The sequence below is a fragment of the Pteronotus mesoamericanus genome, unplaced genomic scaffold, assembly GCF_021234165.1.
Source record: "Pteronotus mesoamericanus isolate MK-2021 breed Mesoamerican mustached bat unplaced genomic scaffold, CSHL_Meso_final contig_94, whole genome shotgun sequence".
Classification (NCBI taxonomy): Eukaryota; Metazoa; Chordata; class Mammalia; order Chiroptera; family Mormoopidae; genus Pteronotus; species Pteronotus mesoamericanus.
This window is the reverse complement of record NW_026555285.1, coordinates 22,490,973-22,508,264: the sequence shown is the minus strand read 5'-3', so window position 1 is coordinate 22,508,264 and position 17,292 is coordinate 22,490,973. Positions and strand designations below refer to the sequence as shown.

At 33.2% G+C, this 17,292-nt stretch overlaps 1 protein-coding gene across 1 annotated transcript in view; it reads left to right on the top strand.

The window, feature by feature from the left end:
* Window positions 1–17,292, top strand: part of LOC129081049 (protocadherin-9-like) — a 304,701-nt gene that overhangs the window by 124,415 nt on the left and 162,994 nt on the right. The window lies entirely within an intron of this gene.

The window sequence follows — 17,292 nt, the reverse complement described above, 5'->3', positions numbered from 1 at the left end:
GCGTCTCATGAGGAATAGTCGGCGACTCTGCCTCCACAGTGATAACCAAGGTTGACTGTCTCCGTGCTCATAGAACTTTAATATAGTGTAAGTATACAAACTATCTACAAACAAGCCACCCAAACCTTAGGGGTTTAAGGGTATAACCATTTTCCTTCTGTGGGTTGACTAGGTAATATTCACTGGTCTCACCTAGGCTTACTCTGGGGGCAGCAGTCAGTGGAAGCCAACTAGACTGGGTGGGCTCTCGTGCACTCCCTCCTCTGGCCAGCCCAGGTTCGAGACCTAGATAGACTCCATTCTTTGAAGGAAGAAGCTGAAAAGAAGTTTGGGCACATGGCTATAGAGGGAGTTAATATTAAATAAGATAATTGCAAATATCAAAAAATGGTTTGAAGGAAATAGACCTAGTCATGAAATAGAAGTGAGTCAGACCAACCAGTTTAGGAAGAAAGATCAGCCAGGTGGCATAAGAAGGAGATATCAGTCTGCTACCTGAACAGAAAAAGAAAAAAATCAGCCAGTAGGGACAATGGCTCATCTTGGAGTGGCAGGAAGAAAAGGGGATTTGCAGAACGGAGATGAGATGTGGGTGTGTCTGAGGAATGGTGAGCTAAGAGGCAACCTGCTTGAAATAAAGTTGGATTTGCATTAAGAATCATTCTAACTAGTGGGCTTTGTGGACTATGGTTACAAGTTCTGAACTTTTGTTTTGGCTGTTCTCAGACATTTTCTGTCTCTTTTGTTGGTTTTGCAGTTTTCTAGTGTTGCGATGATACCTCATATCCCTTTGTCTAAGACGGTCCTACGTAATTTTTAAATGTAAAGGGTGGTCAAGAAATGTGATCTGAATGAAACAAGTAGGGGAGGAGAGAACAAGAAAAATTTGGAAATATTAGATTTAAATCAATCATTTAAAGCTGTACATACTTTAAAGAGGCTTTTGCTTTGTGATTTTGGATCTTAAAATATGATGTGATCAATATGATACTTATCTCTTTTGTAAACGTAAGGTAAATGAAGCTTAAATAAATCAAGTTGCTTTCTCAAAGTTACCCAGAAATTATTAGTGAATTTAATTTTTCTTATCACTGTGTATTTTTTCATTCTTTCTTTTTGTAAAAGAATAAAAAAGAAGAATATGTCAGTTAAAGAATTCAAATTACATAATAGTATTTTTAAATAATATTTCAAAAGTATCATTTAGGTCTATAATGAGAAAAAATAATTGTGTGTGTTTGGTAAAATACTGATTCTTACTAAATCAAAAAGTCCCAAAGGTGACTCTGGGAACACACATTTTTAAACTTTCTCCCTGGTTAACTATGTTTAAAACACTGGTACACCATGTTTTGAAAAAACAATGTTCCCATGTATCTTCATAGGATAAAGACATTTATTCTGAAAGCTTTTGACAAATGAGTTATTCCATTGCTTAAGAATTAAATAATATTCAAGATTAAGCACAAACTTATGAAGATAAATTAACAAGCTGTGTTATAATTCCAACTTGTAGATAATATGCACTTTTGTGGAAGGAATCACCTGCTTCTTATTTATTTTTATTACTTTTATTTTTATTTTATTTTAAATTTATATGATTAGCTAATATGATCATACAGGTTTCAAGTATACAATTTTATGATACAAGATACGTACGCCGCACTGTGTGCCCACCATCCAAGGTCGAATCATCTTCTGTCACCATATATTTGGCCCCCTTTACCCTTTACCACCCTCAACCCCTACCCTCAAGTAACCACCACAATTTTGTCTGTGTTTACGAGTTTCAGTTTTATAGCGCACATATGAGTGAAATCATATGGTTCTTATCTTCTTCTGACTGTTTAGCATGATATTCTCAAGGTCGATCCATGTTTTCACAAATGGCAGTATCTTTGTCTTTTGTTACAGCTGAGTCGTCGTCCATTGTGTATGTGTACTGCGTCTTCTTTATCTAATCCTCCGTTGAAGGATACTTCAATGGTTGTCTCCACATCTTGGCCACCATGAATAATGCTGCAAAGAACATTGGGCTGTGTATATTTTTGTGAATAAATGTTTTTTAGTTTTGTGGGGAGAATGTAAGAAGAGGGATTGCTGGGTCATACAACAACTCTATTCTTAATTTTTTGAAGAACTGTCCCACTGTTTTCCATAGTAGCTGCACCAGTTTATATTTCCAGCAGCAGCAAATGAGGGTTCCTTTTTCTCCACAACCTCTCTAACCCTTGTTACTACCTTTCGTATTGATAACAGCCATTCTAAGAGGTGAGAGGTGGTATCTCATTGTGGTTTTAATTTGCATTTTCCTAATAGCTAATAAAGTTGAACATCTTTTTATATATCTGTTGGCCATTTGAACGTCATCTGTGGGAGGGAGATCTCTGTTAATTCCCTTTGCTCATTTTTTATATGGATTGTTTGTTTATTTGGTACTGAGTTGTATGTGTTCTTTATATATTTTGGATATTAACCCGTTGTTGGAGCTGTTATTTGCAAACATTATTTCCCATTCAGTTGGTTGCCTTTTTGTAGTTTTCAGTGTATAGTTTGTTCTTATCTTTTGTTAAGTTTATTCCTAGGTAGTTTCTTCTCTTTGTTGCCATAATTGACTAGTTCTTAAAGGAGTACTTTTACAACGGAATTTTTACCTTATTAACAGTTTAACAAATTGCTTTGAATCTTTACTTCTACTTCACTGAAAATTTTATTTTCACTTAGTAATCTTTTACTTATATATCTAGACATTCCTCATAAGCATGGAGCTCCATATTCTTCACATTCTCTTACAATACAAGGGGAAAATTGTTTGAAAGTTTGGCAGATAAAAGTGCTAATCTAAGAGACCATTGCTTTTTGTTAATGTGTTTTTATATAGTTTACTTTTTATAATAATAAATCACTTGAGTGTTATTATATCTAAAAGAACAAATATGAAGAAAATACTTTGATCATAAGAAATAGACTATAATTTTATAAGTAGTCTTTTAATAGAGCAGCCCTGTCCAATAGAAGCATGTAAAACAAATATGAAATTTTATACTTTCTAATAGCTATGTTTAAAAAATTTAAAAATTACATGTGTGCTACAATAAAAGCACCTTATGCAATATGACAGCTGACATGAAGTTTTACTAAAGCAATAGTCTCTTTAACAGAAACATATGTTACTCTGTTTCTGTTTTATTTTTTACTTAAAATTTAACTTAATTAGCTTTAGTCCTAGGCACACTTCAAACACCAAATAGCCACACGTATGTCGTTGCTGCCGTATTGGATACCACAGTGAGAGAATGTCAAAGCTGGTCATCAGAAAAATCACAGAGAAGCTTCTGTCTCACCTATACATTAAGTAAGCCTTTATATCCCCTTCTGGGTGTCTAACAAGCAGCTCCAGACCAGAAATCACTAAAGGGTTTTCAGACTATGAATTCTTGCATAGCTTTCCTTCCCTTTCTGTTAGATAACAACTCTTGGTCAGGAAAAAGTCAGCTCTGCTTTCTTTATCCTTCTCAGAAAGCTCAATAACTCCATTTTAGCAAAAATGTACCTCCTTCATTGAAAGGTATTCAGAAATGAGTGTGCTATGGACTGGGGAGATTTTTCAGTAAGTTTGATTTTTTCAGTTCTTTAGGATGCGCAGTATTACAGTGATTAATATTTCTTGAGGTTCTCATTTACCTTAATTGCTTAATATGCCTGCATATTTGAACCTATTGAATTTACTGGGATCATTATTGTTGCTGACTATTGAGAAAGTAACTTTTTAATTCTAGAAAAAAGTTGCTTAAAAATATAACCTGCAATTAGGTTAGCTGTGTTTGAATGGGGACCAGATCATTCACAGTTGCTGGGAGAAAATGGGGTGGGAGAAAAATAATACAACTTATAATGAATGGAGAGGAAAATTCCCGAGAGTCATTCTGATCATTTCCCCTATGCTGTTTAATGAAATTCTTTATGATACAATAGAATATAGTTGACATTTGAGGGAAACATATTTACTGATGATTCACCACATGATGAAATTCTTCAGAGTCTAAGATTGCTTTATCCTCAATGGGGAAATGTTATGTAAAACATTGACGCTCTGGTGTCTCCCAGTCAGGAAGGAGAGGTCGCTGTCAGAGGAAAGGCGAGCACATTCGTCACAAGTAACGCAAGTGTTCGTTTCAAACTTCCCAGTATACAAAACTCATTAGAATGTGCACTTTAAATTTTAAATTGAATGAGATTTCATTTTAGCATTTCTTAAGTTTAGCATTTATTTGCTTGAGATTTCTCCACACCTTTGATTTTATTGAGATACAATCGACATATAACGTTGTGTAAATTTAAGTGATTATATATACACGCATACACATTTTTAAATATATTAGCATATATATATTTATTTAATGATTGCCACAATAAGGTTAGTTAACACATCTATCACCTTAAAATTATTATTATTTTTTGGTGATAACTTTTAGAATCTGTTCTTAGCAACTTATTCTGGAAATTTGTACCCTTTGACCACATTCACCCATTTTCCTCACCTCTAGTCCCCACCATGATCAATGACCAATATGTTCTCTGATTCTATGAGCTTATTTATTTTAGATGCCACATCTAAGTGAGATCACGCAGTGTCTTTCTCCTCCTAACTTGTTTCAATCAGTATAATACGCTAAAATTGTTTCATCCACATTGTCACAAATTGCAAGATTTTCTATTTCTTTTTTTATGACTGAATATTATTCTATTATGTATATCTGTATCTGTGTATGTGTATATTCATATGTATATATGTATACATGTATATATGTGTGTATATGTAATATATAATATATGTATATATACAGTATATGTACATATAAACGTATATAAATATGTACATATACACACATGTACTCATGTATGAGTACAGTCTCTCATGTTTTCTTTATCCATTAATTTATAAGTAGGCACAGGTTGATTTGATGTCTTGGCTATGGTGAATGATACTACAATGAACGCAGGATAAATTTTCAGGATAGTGATTTCAGTTCCTTTGGATATATACCCTGAAAAAGACATTATTAGCATTACTATGGGTACTGTCATAACAGTATATAGTAGCTGTAGTAACTTATACTCTCATCAACAATTTACAAGTGCTTTATGATGTTTTGCATAAAATATGGTGATTCTTTTCCTATGCAAATAATTGCAACTAATCTGTTAATGCAGTTATTAGAAGTATAGTTAAATCTAGCAAAATTGTTGAAATTTGAATTATTTTAAGTATTATCTTTGTAAAGTATTTTTTGTTATCATTAATCTCAACCAAACTTTTTAAAAACCTAAGTAAAAAGAGAGATAAAGAGCAAGTAATTGCCTGTCATACAAGCACTATATCTCATTTGTAATGAAAATTGTAATATTAGAAAATTAATTGAGTAGTATTGAAATATAGACTACGGAAATAAAGGAGGAAAAAAGAGTAAGAATCATATAGGAAAACCTAGATACCAAGAGTATAATGTAGTTTTTCTTGTACTACACACGATCTACTCAATTGACTTTGTTTGGAAACTGAAAAATAATAAAATATGTTAATGTTATAATTTTCATAGTATAAAAATCATGCCATTTCTGATTTTTGAATAATACCAATAAAAATAACAGTAAGAGACTTTTTTTTTGAAGTCTTCCTAAGAGCATATTACCCTGCTAAATATTTTAGATACACTATCTCATTAAAAACTTACCCTGTTAGGAAGTTTTACTTTTTTTCTGTGTGTGTGTGTGTGTGTGTGTGTATTTAAAGAATGAAAGAAAAGAAATCACTGAGACATACACAGAAATTGCAAGCCAGAGTAACAATTATTGTAAGAATGGAATTATTCACTTTTTTGTCATGCATTTATTAATCTTAAATGATATGAATTAGGAGATTATTATAGGGAGTTACCTACTTTTTTATGTGTGTTTTTCACATAGTATAGTGTCTTTCATTGCTATTGCACTCAATAAGTTTAAAAGGAGATGATTAATAAGTGATCTGACTCACCACCCACCCCGTGGGCTACGTGGTTTGTACCAGTCAACTCCAGATTTTGATGAACACCACTGACAACACTGCCTACATCTCCACTGAACTGAGAATCACGACTTCTAGCTGAGTCACAGAGATGTTCAGATCTCATAGCTAATTCATTGGAACAACAGTGTTCTTTCCAACCCGCCATACTCGTCAAGGCTCATTTTAAAAAACAAAGTAATGTTTATTACAGTCTTATTTTTATTTAAATTTACCTCATAGAAAGAAATTAAGTTTTCATATATGGGCATTTTTGAAATAAAAATATGTGTTTCAAAGATTTATTAGGACGTAAAGAATAAAAATTTTAAAAATCATTTAGATTGCTTTTTCTTATTTTTTCCACTCAAATATTACCTCTTTTTATTTCAAGCTACAGTAGTTTTATGTTTTAAATATAACACCAGGGTAAAATATGTATGTTATAAAATTTTCTCTAGCCCTACATTTAAAAGCTTTTATTTTGTCTCTTTCTTTCACATTTGCTTTTAGGCATTTAGGTCTGACATATCCATCAGAAAATAAGTAAACAATGATGAAAAGTAAAATGTTTCTTTAACACTTCATTCTGTTTGTTGTTCTTTAAGTGAACTATTGCCATGTGACATTTGAGAATGGCATCCTAGATGTTTAAATAAAAAAATAGCTCTTGTCTTGTGTTTTGACTCCGTTGATGGAAGGAAACTTTTTCCTCTAGCTGCCAACCAACCTAAGAGCCAAACTCAAGGCTCAACTGGTAAGAACTAATTTATACAAAGTCAAGATGAAAATCACTCCTCTATATTTTTTAACTCTTATCTTTTCCCACATAATATGGGACAAGATGTCAGCCTTTCATATTATTCTTTCTTCTTATGTTTTCAAGGCCTTATTGCTAGCACATCCATTTAATACTATAAAGATACCTCTGATTAAATTATGGCATGTCCTACTTGGAAATTCTAATATTTGTGTGGTAGGGAATAAGATATGAAATTATAATGTTATAGATAGAGGAAAAGTTCCAAAAAGTTGTTTCTTTTCAGACAGCAAGGATGTCGAGAGTGTGAGAATGTAGTTAATGCAAAGCCACCCCCACCAGCACTTTCTGCCTGTGCTCTTTCAGCTTAAGAAAAAAGACATTATGCTGGAAATATTAGGTTGCAATTTAGGGAGTGCAGAGTGATGAAAACAATAAGAGTGCCTGTAGCAGTTTTCCTCCATATATACACTTTTTTAGCTATTGGCCCCTCATAAGGAGCAAATTGGAGCTATGTAAGGGATACCTGCCTACAATTCTGGTAACCTGGGTTATCAGCCCCTCTTACTACCACCTAGCAAAGCTAACATGTCTCCTAACTTCCTTTGGTCTCAAATGTCTGTTATGTGGCATTTAAAACATGTTCTCTAACAGCTCTCTGGGTTATAAACATGGCAGACCGAGAAAGAAAAGAACAAGTAAGTATGGCTGATTATTTAATATAAATTCAGATTTATATTTACTAGATTTTTGGGCAGAAGAGGAATTTAATTGAACTTATAGCAAACTAAATGTAGTATGATTAGGCATAATGTAAAACAAAGCATGACCTTTCTTCTTCAATAGATAGATGGTTTTTGAATATCACTCATTTCTTTTTATGCTTCTAGTATATTTATTGAAATCAAGAAGAAACTGTAAAAAATCCATTACAAACATAAAAGTGTTAAAACAAAATCCTTGTGAAACTAAGTAACTAATCATAGTCAGCGATGCAATGGTTATTACAGCCTTAAACCAATAGCACATACAAATAATCTCACACTGATTTGGGATTTTATTGAATATTTTTTTCTTAAAGAAAGAAAAATTTGCCTTGCATTTGGTCTTGCCACTAACTGCACTGTGAAAGACTTAATTGCTTGTGATATGAGGCCATGTTCACTATTAAATAAGGAACAAGCAGCTAATTGTTGGTATAAGTATGTGATTGTACCTCACTGATGAATTATTGACATTATGTTCCAGGTTGTTTCCAAATACTAACTTGTGTAAACCTGTATAGGCCATCTCAAGATACATGTTTACATAGAGAGCACTTACTAATTTCATATAATGAATATTGATTGACTATGTGTGTATATATATAAATATAAATATATATATATATAAAATTTATCACACTGAGAGGGCTATAGCACATCACATTTGAAGTAATAATTTGTCCTGAGGGCTTAGTGTCAGCAATGAGAGGAAAAAATAAATATACCAATGCAAAAAACATTTAAAAATGGAAGAATGGAATGTCAGGACAATTTTTACCTAAAAATAATATATTTCTTTGGATTCGTGCAATAGAAAATGAAAGAATATTTGGTATGCATGATACAAAAGACATGTGAAACAGCTTGAACACAGGGACAAAGACTGAAATTGGTTAAAAGAGTTAACGGGTTCCCTTAGTTTACTAGACAAATATTAAGTTTTAAAAATGTGATCTAGTTTGAGTAGCAACTATTTTAAATATAGGCCAAATAACATGGGCTAACCAGGGTAGCTTTTTTTTCCTAGCCAGGGAAATGAATGTAGAGGGATATTTGAGTGTTAATACCATGAGAAATGATAAGAACAATCATAAATATCATGATTTATTATTATGGGTCAAGCATAATCTTTATCATTTTAAACATAGAAACCATATAATCCCCTCAGCAAGGCAATGTGGGTAGGTACCATTATTACTTCCATTTTACAGAATAGGAAACTGAGTCAGAGAGATGTGCAAAGTGACTTGCCCAAGCACACTCAGTAAGTCATAGAGTCAGGATCTGAGTCTAGGCAATCTGATTGCAATGTCTATGCTTTTAATTATTAGCAAGGATGAATGCATAGTGGCTCCTACAGAGACCAAGGGTGGAAGCTTTAGTCGCATACACAGTTTGTGGCTGGAAGGTGGAAATGCAGCCAGTAGAGGAGGAAAATTAGTCATTGTTGTGTTCTCTAGCCAGTGCTAAATAAAACAACTCTTTTTTATAGCGTTCTATTTCAAGAAGTAAGCTTTCAGACTTCTGACCTATGGATCTAGAGTTTTGCTCAGTCATTAATTGATTGCCAACTGTTTCTAAAACACTCTGTTAAACAGTAGCATCACGTCAAGGCTCAACAAGGAAGTGCTTGATCCTGGTTGACCAGGGATCAGTTTCACCCAGTCCCCACCTGGCTGTGGAAGGGGCATTTTTCAACAGAATAAAAATTGAAAGGATTTAGCAATTTTTAATGTTTTATCTCAGATGATTTATTCCAGGGAGAGCAGATTAAATTCTCTTTAGTGTTTCTCAAAGTGTCATCTGGTGACCATTTACATTAAGTATACTTGAAGTGTTTTTAAAATACAGGTTGCTGGACAAAGAATTAGAGAGCAGATTTTGGAAGGGAAGATACAAGAGTCTCCTATTGTTTTGCTAGAAACTTTTCTTTTTGGCTTCTTTTAAAATTTATGAAAGTTTTCAGACATAAGCATAAAGAAAATTGCATAATGAACCTCTATTCACCATCTACTAAGTTCAGCAATTATAGATTTTGCCGTATTTTTCACCTCTCTCTCCCTTTTCTTTCTCATTCCTTTCTTTCCCTCCCTCCCTCTCTCCCTCCCTCCCTCGCTTCCTTCCTTCCTTCCTTCTTTCCTTCCTTCCTTGTTGTTGTCTTTCACTGAAGTATCTTAAAGCAAACCTTAGAATTTCATCTTAGATATTTCAATATGAATCATTAAAAATGTAGATGTTTTCTTATATAACTTACTCACATTATCACACCTACTAAAATTTACAATAATTCATTACTATCATTCATATTCAAATGTATGCAATTGTCTGAAGAAGGTTGTTTGTACAATTGCTTAAGAATTCCCCATACCCATTTTATTTTATCTTTATTTTTTATTTTAATTTTTTAAGATTTTTATTTATTTATTTTCAGAGAGAGGAAGAGGGAGAAAGGGAGGGAAAGAAACATCAATGTATAATTGCATTTCATGTGCCCCCTACTGGGAACCTGGCCTGTAACCCGGCCTGTGACCCAGGCATGTGCCTTACACTGGGAATTGAACCAGCGACCCTTTGGTTCGCAGGTCTGCCCTCAGTCCACTGATCCATACCAACTAGGGCTCTTTATTCTTTTTCATATAATAAATTTATTGAAGAAACCAAGCCATGTCTATGAAATATTCCATAGTCTGGATATAGCTCCATTCTTAACAATTTTTAAGAAAGTTATATAGATATTTTAATTACATATATTTTAAGGCCTGCTAACCCCAGAGGGTTTGTTGTTGTTGTTGTTGTTTTGTTTTGTTTTCTGGTCAAATGTTGACAGATAAAGACTAATGGGGAGCTGTGGTCTATAGAGAGAAGCTAGATAGATAGATCTATGGGTGGATGGATAGATAGGTAGATACATACATATCTAATTTACTTAGGTAATTCTTATATGCCGTCAGGATACATTTATCTTCTTAAATTCATGGCAAATTCGAGACTGCTACTTTAATCAGGTAATGGTGTATTTATGATATCCAAAACTACCTTCATTAGATTTGCATTCCTTTGTCAGGCTTGGTGGATTGCTGTTGATGTGAGTTTCATCCATTCATAATATTTTATTTTGTGATGGAATGCCTTCGTACCTTGGTAATCACTTTTAGTTAGTACAATTTCATGCCCTGAATGTTGAGAGCTTACTGTTTTTTAAAGGTCCACTGTCCTAAAAGCATGCAAGTCTCTATCTAGAAAATGTATTGCATAAGTAGCTTTGTTTACTTTGTTCTTTAGCCAACCAGACTCATCTTCAAGTAATGCTCCACATTTCTGCGTTCTCATTGACAGTTTGTTTACATTCCATTTCTTTTCACTTTCACAATTTCATTCCTTACCAATAAATTAACCTAAAATTATTTTTAACTAATGTGTCTTACAAATGAAATTTAACCAATTATTTAGTGACCATGGTTATCATTGCCATTATTATTGATCAGTGACAAGTCACATCACAATAAGTATTTTACTGTTATATTAAAATCTGTTATTAAACATTTTAAGCATTGAAATTATTACAAATAATTATGTTTGCTCATGTGGTATGCCATAATGCGACCATATATCAAAAGCAAATGTATTGACAAATCAACTGTTTTTATAAATCGCCCAATTTGTCTAACTGCCTATATAACTGACTACTACAAAGGAGAAAATTAGTATTTGTGGAATGTATGAGTACATTGTTTTGATGGTAAACAGTAGTTTTAAATATATGTTATGACAATTCATGGGTATAGCAATTCCTCTGTAATTGCAGATTTGTATGTGTTAGGCTATTTGCATTTGGGAAACTGGAATGAAGTTACTTTTTTTTGACCATTCATTCTTATCAGAGTATAAAATACTTGTTATGCTAATTGATTAAGTTACCAAGTTTGTATAAAACATAAGTGAACAATTTTGCTTGGTTAAAAATTAAACCATGTGTAATTTTTGTTATTTGCTCAAATAATGTATAGATATGTGCTAACTTACTAATATAACTGTTGCTGGAATAGAAGACTTGATTATTAGAAGGGGAATGAAGAAGACAACCTTCAGTGGCTCTGAAAGTTGAAGTCAGGAAGAAATTTTTTTCCTTTGTTTTATAAAGAAAAACTTGTTAGCTCGTATTCAAACCCCACAACAATATATTTGTGAGATTAATATGAAGAACAATTGCCCTCCTCCAAATACCAAATATGAGATTTACTAAAACTTGGAAAAAAGGGTGTAAATATTCCTATATGTGATAATCCTCTAAAGATTTTTCTAGTCTCTGGAATATACTCTAATAAGCTTATACTACTTAGGAAATATATTTGTTATTTAATTTATTTTTTCTGTAGTATTCTAGTTTAGATTGCAGTTTAGGGTCACTTGATCGGTGGTAAGAACTCACTCTTAGGATTATTTAATGAGGTAGGATTTTCACTTCATTAATAAAACATTCGGCAACACTTAGTTCTAGGATCACACTTAGCTCCAGCCTGCTCACCTTTTCTTTGCAATAATGTCCCTAATTTGTTGTATTAATTTGTATATATTTCACGTATTCACCAGAGAAATTCATTTAATTTGATCATGACCTTATTATTCAAAACTTGAATGTGAAACATAACCTTTTCTCCTTAAGTGGTGTCACAAAAAGGTTGCATTTAGTTCTGAAGCAGATCAATGACTGTCATGCAGAATGAGGCTTCTACCAGCTCTGAGTGGCATTTGGTAGTTATTTATAGCATGACCAACAAAGCCATCTATCTTTTCTGACAGCTTGCAGTGTTACTAACCCAACATCATGTTTTCCTCCGATGCGACTTGCAAGACATCTACCTATGTATTTATGCAACCCAGCTTTAAACAAATATATATTGAAGACCTATTTAATGCCAAGGATACATTCATAACTTCAGGAAACTTTAATATGGAGAAAAATGTGATGGCATAGAGATATGTCATAAAGACTCAAGGACGTTACTGTATTATAACCATTAAGGCAAATACCTGCAAGTCAAGGAAGCTAATAATAATAGACTGAAAAAGCTGTTCACAATAGAGAACATAAGAGAGTAACTGTCTCTTCTGCTATTTCTCTCTCCATGTTATTTCTTTTAATAGAGGGAGCTTTTTATTTCAGAAGCCCAGAGATGAGTCTTCACTGTCATTACATTGATCTAAATTGGGTCATGCATGTCCCTTTGAAAACCAGGTTTTTGTCAAAGAGAATGCCATTCATATGTGGCTTAGGTCTGGGTTATCTGCATCAATCACTGTGACACAAGGTACAATAGGTAGAGAGTATGGGACCTATCAGTACACACTCCCATGGTATGAAATCAGTTTAACTCAAAGCATATGAGCTACAGAGAGAATGAATGGATAATAGGCCGTATGTGTATAGAAAATGAAGAGAGGGAATGGGTGGTGGTTAGAAATCACAGTTATCAAAAAAGTTACCATATGAAAATTTACCTTTTCTTCTGAGGAATAAAAGGCCACTATAAAGCAAGTGAATGCATTCTGTTAGAATTAACTCAGAAAATGCTATTGTGGCAAAAGCAATTGTATTTATATGATACAGTGTATGAGTTAAGCCCTACAGTATCTAAGCAGAAAACTGAACAATTTAATACAATGTCATTCCCTCATGAGGAAAGCAATTTCTTTACCATGTCTTCCTCGACTGAAGGGTAACAACCAAAGAAGAAACAATCAGCTTTCCAAGCATTGAGCTTGGAGACCATCAAGTCACTTAGCTCACTAATATGACGTATTTAGGAGACCTTAGTTGGTACTAGATCAAAAATGCTTGTATTTTTTTCTGCTGTATCATAGTAGGCCCTTACTAAATATTTTCTAACTAAATGCATGCATGCATGCACATACACACGCCATTAGTTTGCCCCAAATTTGTTTAACCTTAAGCAACAAAATTTACCTGAGAATTTCAATAAAACTGGCTTCTTATTAAATTTCTCTAACAGGTTTAAGCTAAATGATCCTTAACCATTGCCTGAAAAGAAAAACTATGGACTAATCAAATTCAATCCATATAACTGGGTTTTATACAAGTTTACTTTCACTAAAAAAAAGAAAGAAACAAACAAACAAACAAAAAGGCAAAGGAAGGGCCTGTTTGGTTAGGGGTAGTTACAGTGTTTAGTGTGGTTTAGTTTCAGTTTAAAACAGATGTTGAGGAGAAGCTAAGAAGCCTGTAAAACTAATACTCCATAGTGAGAGAATATCTCATTTCTATAAACTGTGGGCTTAATTAGCTAAAAGAAAAGGTAGGCTCATTTTCAGACAAGCTGTGATTCTCTACAGGGTAGCCTGAAGCAGGGACAGACATGCTGGGTAGAGAAAAGCCACAGAAAGCTCTGACCAGAAAATAAATGTTATACATATTTAACTCTTACCTGAGAAAGAAAGCTTATTTGGATCAGGTACTGAGAAGATAATCGCACTGGCTGTGCTCAGAGTTCTTTGTGTCATGAATTTTTTTTTCCCTGAGTTTTATATGCTTTGGTTTATCCATTAAGAAGTGGTAAAAAAGTTATATTTTTACACAGTTAACAACTCTCTGGCTTCACACACTCTATAGGGCTACCACCTCATCCATTAAAACAGTTTAACATCAGGAGCTGATGAATAATACCCCCAAAAAACACAAATCACAGAAATAGATGTAACAAAACAAACAAAAGCCACCAAACCTGTGCTAAATCTCATGATTATATTCACAAAAGATCCTCTCCTATTCTTGCCAGCTTAGTTAACTGGCTTTGAAGTTCATAGATGATTCAAGAAACCAATTAGGAGGAGGAATGGTTAGTTACAGGCTGAGTACCAAATAAGGGCCACCAGCATGACTGTGTTGCAGGACCAAGTACATTTGCAAGCTTAAATGTTCTATTCTGCGCTTTTGTTCAAATATGAAAAACACTGGAAAACTCAGGAGGTCTTGATGACATTTATATTCTTCAGCAAAGGACAGGTGTTTCTATCCTTAATGATGACCCTGGGTTAACCATTATATTCAACATAGTCTTCAGTCAGAAAAGAGGATAAAAGATTTAGAAATATTTCCACCCAGCGATGGAGTTTTTTTCTTTAGACAGGTATTAGGAAATCAGTAGCTTAATCATTTGTTGGGAGTCCTGTAATTGAAATGGTTTTCCTGACTGGGGACAGTAAAGACTGAACACTTTAGCACTGTGGCTCTTTGAGTTATGATCATAACAGAGGCTGGTTAGAACACTGTATGTGTTATTGATAAGAATCTCTCACTGATTTCCTCCTTATGTATGTGTTCAATGGGATCAACAAAATTAAACAGTGGGCATGCAAAGTTGAAATTTCCCCCAAGAGATTTTCAGTTGAGTGAATGGCTATATAAACAGTGCATATATAATTGTACATTATTTTAAAATATGCTGAAGAAATTTTGAAGTAAGAAGAAGGGGCAAGAGCCCCTGGCTGGTGTGGGCTTATTTGGGGAGTAGACAGATTAAAATAATTTTAATGCAATCATATAGTAATATACAATATACAGCATCAACCATCAACTATACCACAGTTAGGAAGAAGCATCATGACTAGGAATTCAAAAGAGCAAACAATAAAGTTAGAGACCATTAAATTATTTTGAAAAATAGCTACCTATATGATGATTCTATATATTAAAATTTTTACAAGTTGTTAAAACTATAAAACCACTAACAACAAATTATTTACAATGCAATTAAAATTTGGCTATGTTTGTGTGGTGCACAAACACACACATACTTTAGTTTTATGATTTGCATTTTATATATTCTGGTACGCTCAGCTGTGGCAACTAATTAATAAACTAATTAACAAAGTATTCTTATTGGTTGTTTGTTTTATATGTTTTAATCCACCTGAAATATATTTGTATCTAATGCAATATAGTTATTCAATTATATTTTTCTCAAGATGGATTGCCAGCATTTTTATGAGAGAAACTCATTAAATAATTAATACTTACTGCAAAGAATTGAACTATTACCAATATTATACATTCAATTTTCACAAATATATAAATTCCCATGCACATGTATATATGCTCTATTTTATTTCTATACATTATTTCTCTACCAGTACAATAATAATTTTATTACAGCAAGTCTATAGAACTTTTTTTACCTGTTAAAACAACTTCATTCTTCTTTTATTTTCCTATTCTTGACAATCTTCCATTATTTTTTCCAATCTTCCATTATTTTTTCCCATATAAACTGTTTGATTTTATATTTGTGCCACACAATTACTTCTAAAAGCTTCTTGTCTTTTCCTTATGATTTAACATTATTAAATTTTTTTGTAAGTGCTTTATGATATCTCTTTCCTTTGATCTCCTGGGGGCTCATTTGGTCTTCATCAGTGGCCATCCTTTTATCAATTTACATAATTGTTAATTAGGAAATCAGGTGTGTTAACACCAGAATTATCCTTGGTACTGTTTTGAATCTATATAAGCCATCTCTCCCTTTGTGTAGTTCTGTCTCACTGGATCTCTTTCACATTTCTTTAAACTTAGTTCCCTCCAGATGTTACATTACTACTTTAGCTTGATTTTTATTACTCGATGTTGGCTTCTTCAGGATCAGATGTTGTTGTTGGTGTTTCTTAGCATCAGCAGTTTGGTTGCTGCATAAATCATTCTTCATGGTTTGAAAACAAATGCCAGTTCCCAGTCATGAGACCGGCTGGATGCTTTGGTTCTGCTGAAGGTCACTGTGACTCTGTTACACATGCCTTGTCCATTTGACGACACAGCTCTGATGCCGAACTTTCTGTAACACAGGACTCTGCCAGCCAAGATCTTCATAGAATGTGACCGAGCACTTGACTCGATTCTCACCAAGTCAACTTCTCTCTATTGATCAGTAGTCCTCATTGCATCTAGCTGGCCTATCAGTTTGACGCAGGTGAGGCAAAAAATGGGAATTAATAGTAGAAGGGAAGAGATACTTTTTAAGGTATGTTTCTAGAATTTATCCAATGTAACTCTTCTTGATATAGATTGGAAATGGTAGCTACCTTTTTCATAAAGTAAGTTTGGCAAATGATGGAAAAGCATGTTACTATGTCAACAGTATAAATATGCAGGCTATATTGAATTTGCAGACATAATTTCTATGCAAAAGAAAACATCCATAATGAAGAAATTTAGTGAGAGGCGCATATGTATTTTTAGTAACTCAATAATTATGAACTAAACCTTCATATGTAAATGGGAATTGTTCTTTTTTTTCCTAGATAATATACAACTAAATATGCATAGAATTAGACAATGGTTTAAGGAATTATTGGATGCCACAAATATATCTTTGTACCCTGCAGTTCATACAGCAATATCAATCATTTACTTAGTTCACATACAGGGAGCCTAAAATTATTCCCTAAACATTTAAAGTACAACTTGATTTACAAAGGAAATCTCTGGTAGTGCATCCTGGAAAAACAAGATAATAATTGTCAAAATCTTTGTAAATGTGTGTAGTTAGTGTTAATTTGATGTATTCCTATTAAAATATGGTAATATGTTCAATGTTCCTTTTAAAAATATATAACACAGACAAATTAAGCTTAATGAATTGTTAAATCCACCAGTCTTTTGAAAAAGTTTTATGTATGTGCACATTATTAATAGTTCCACAGAATTTTTTAAT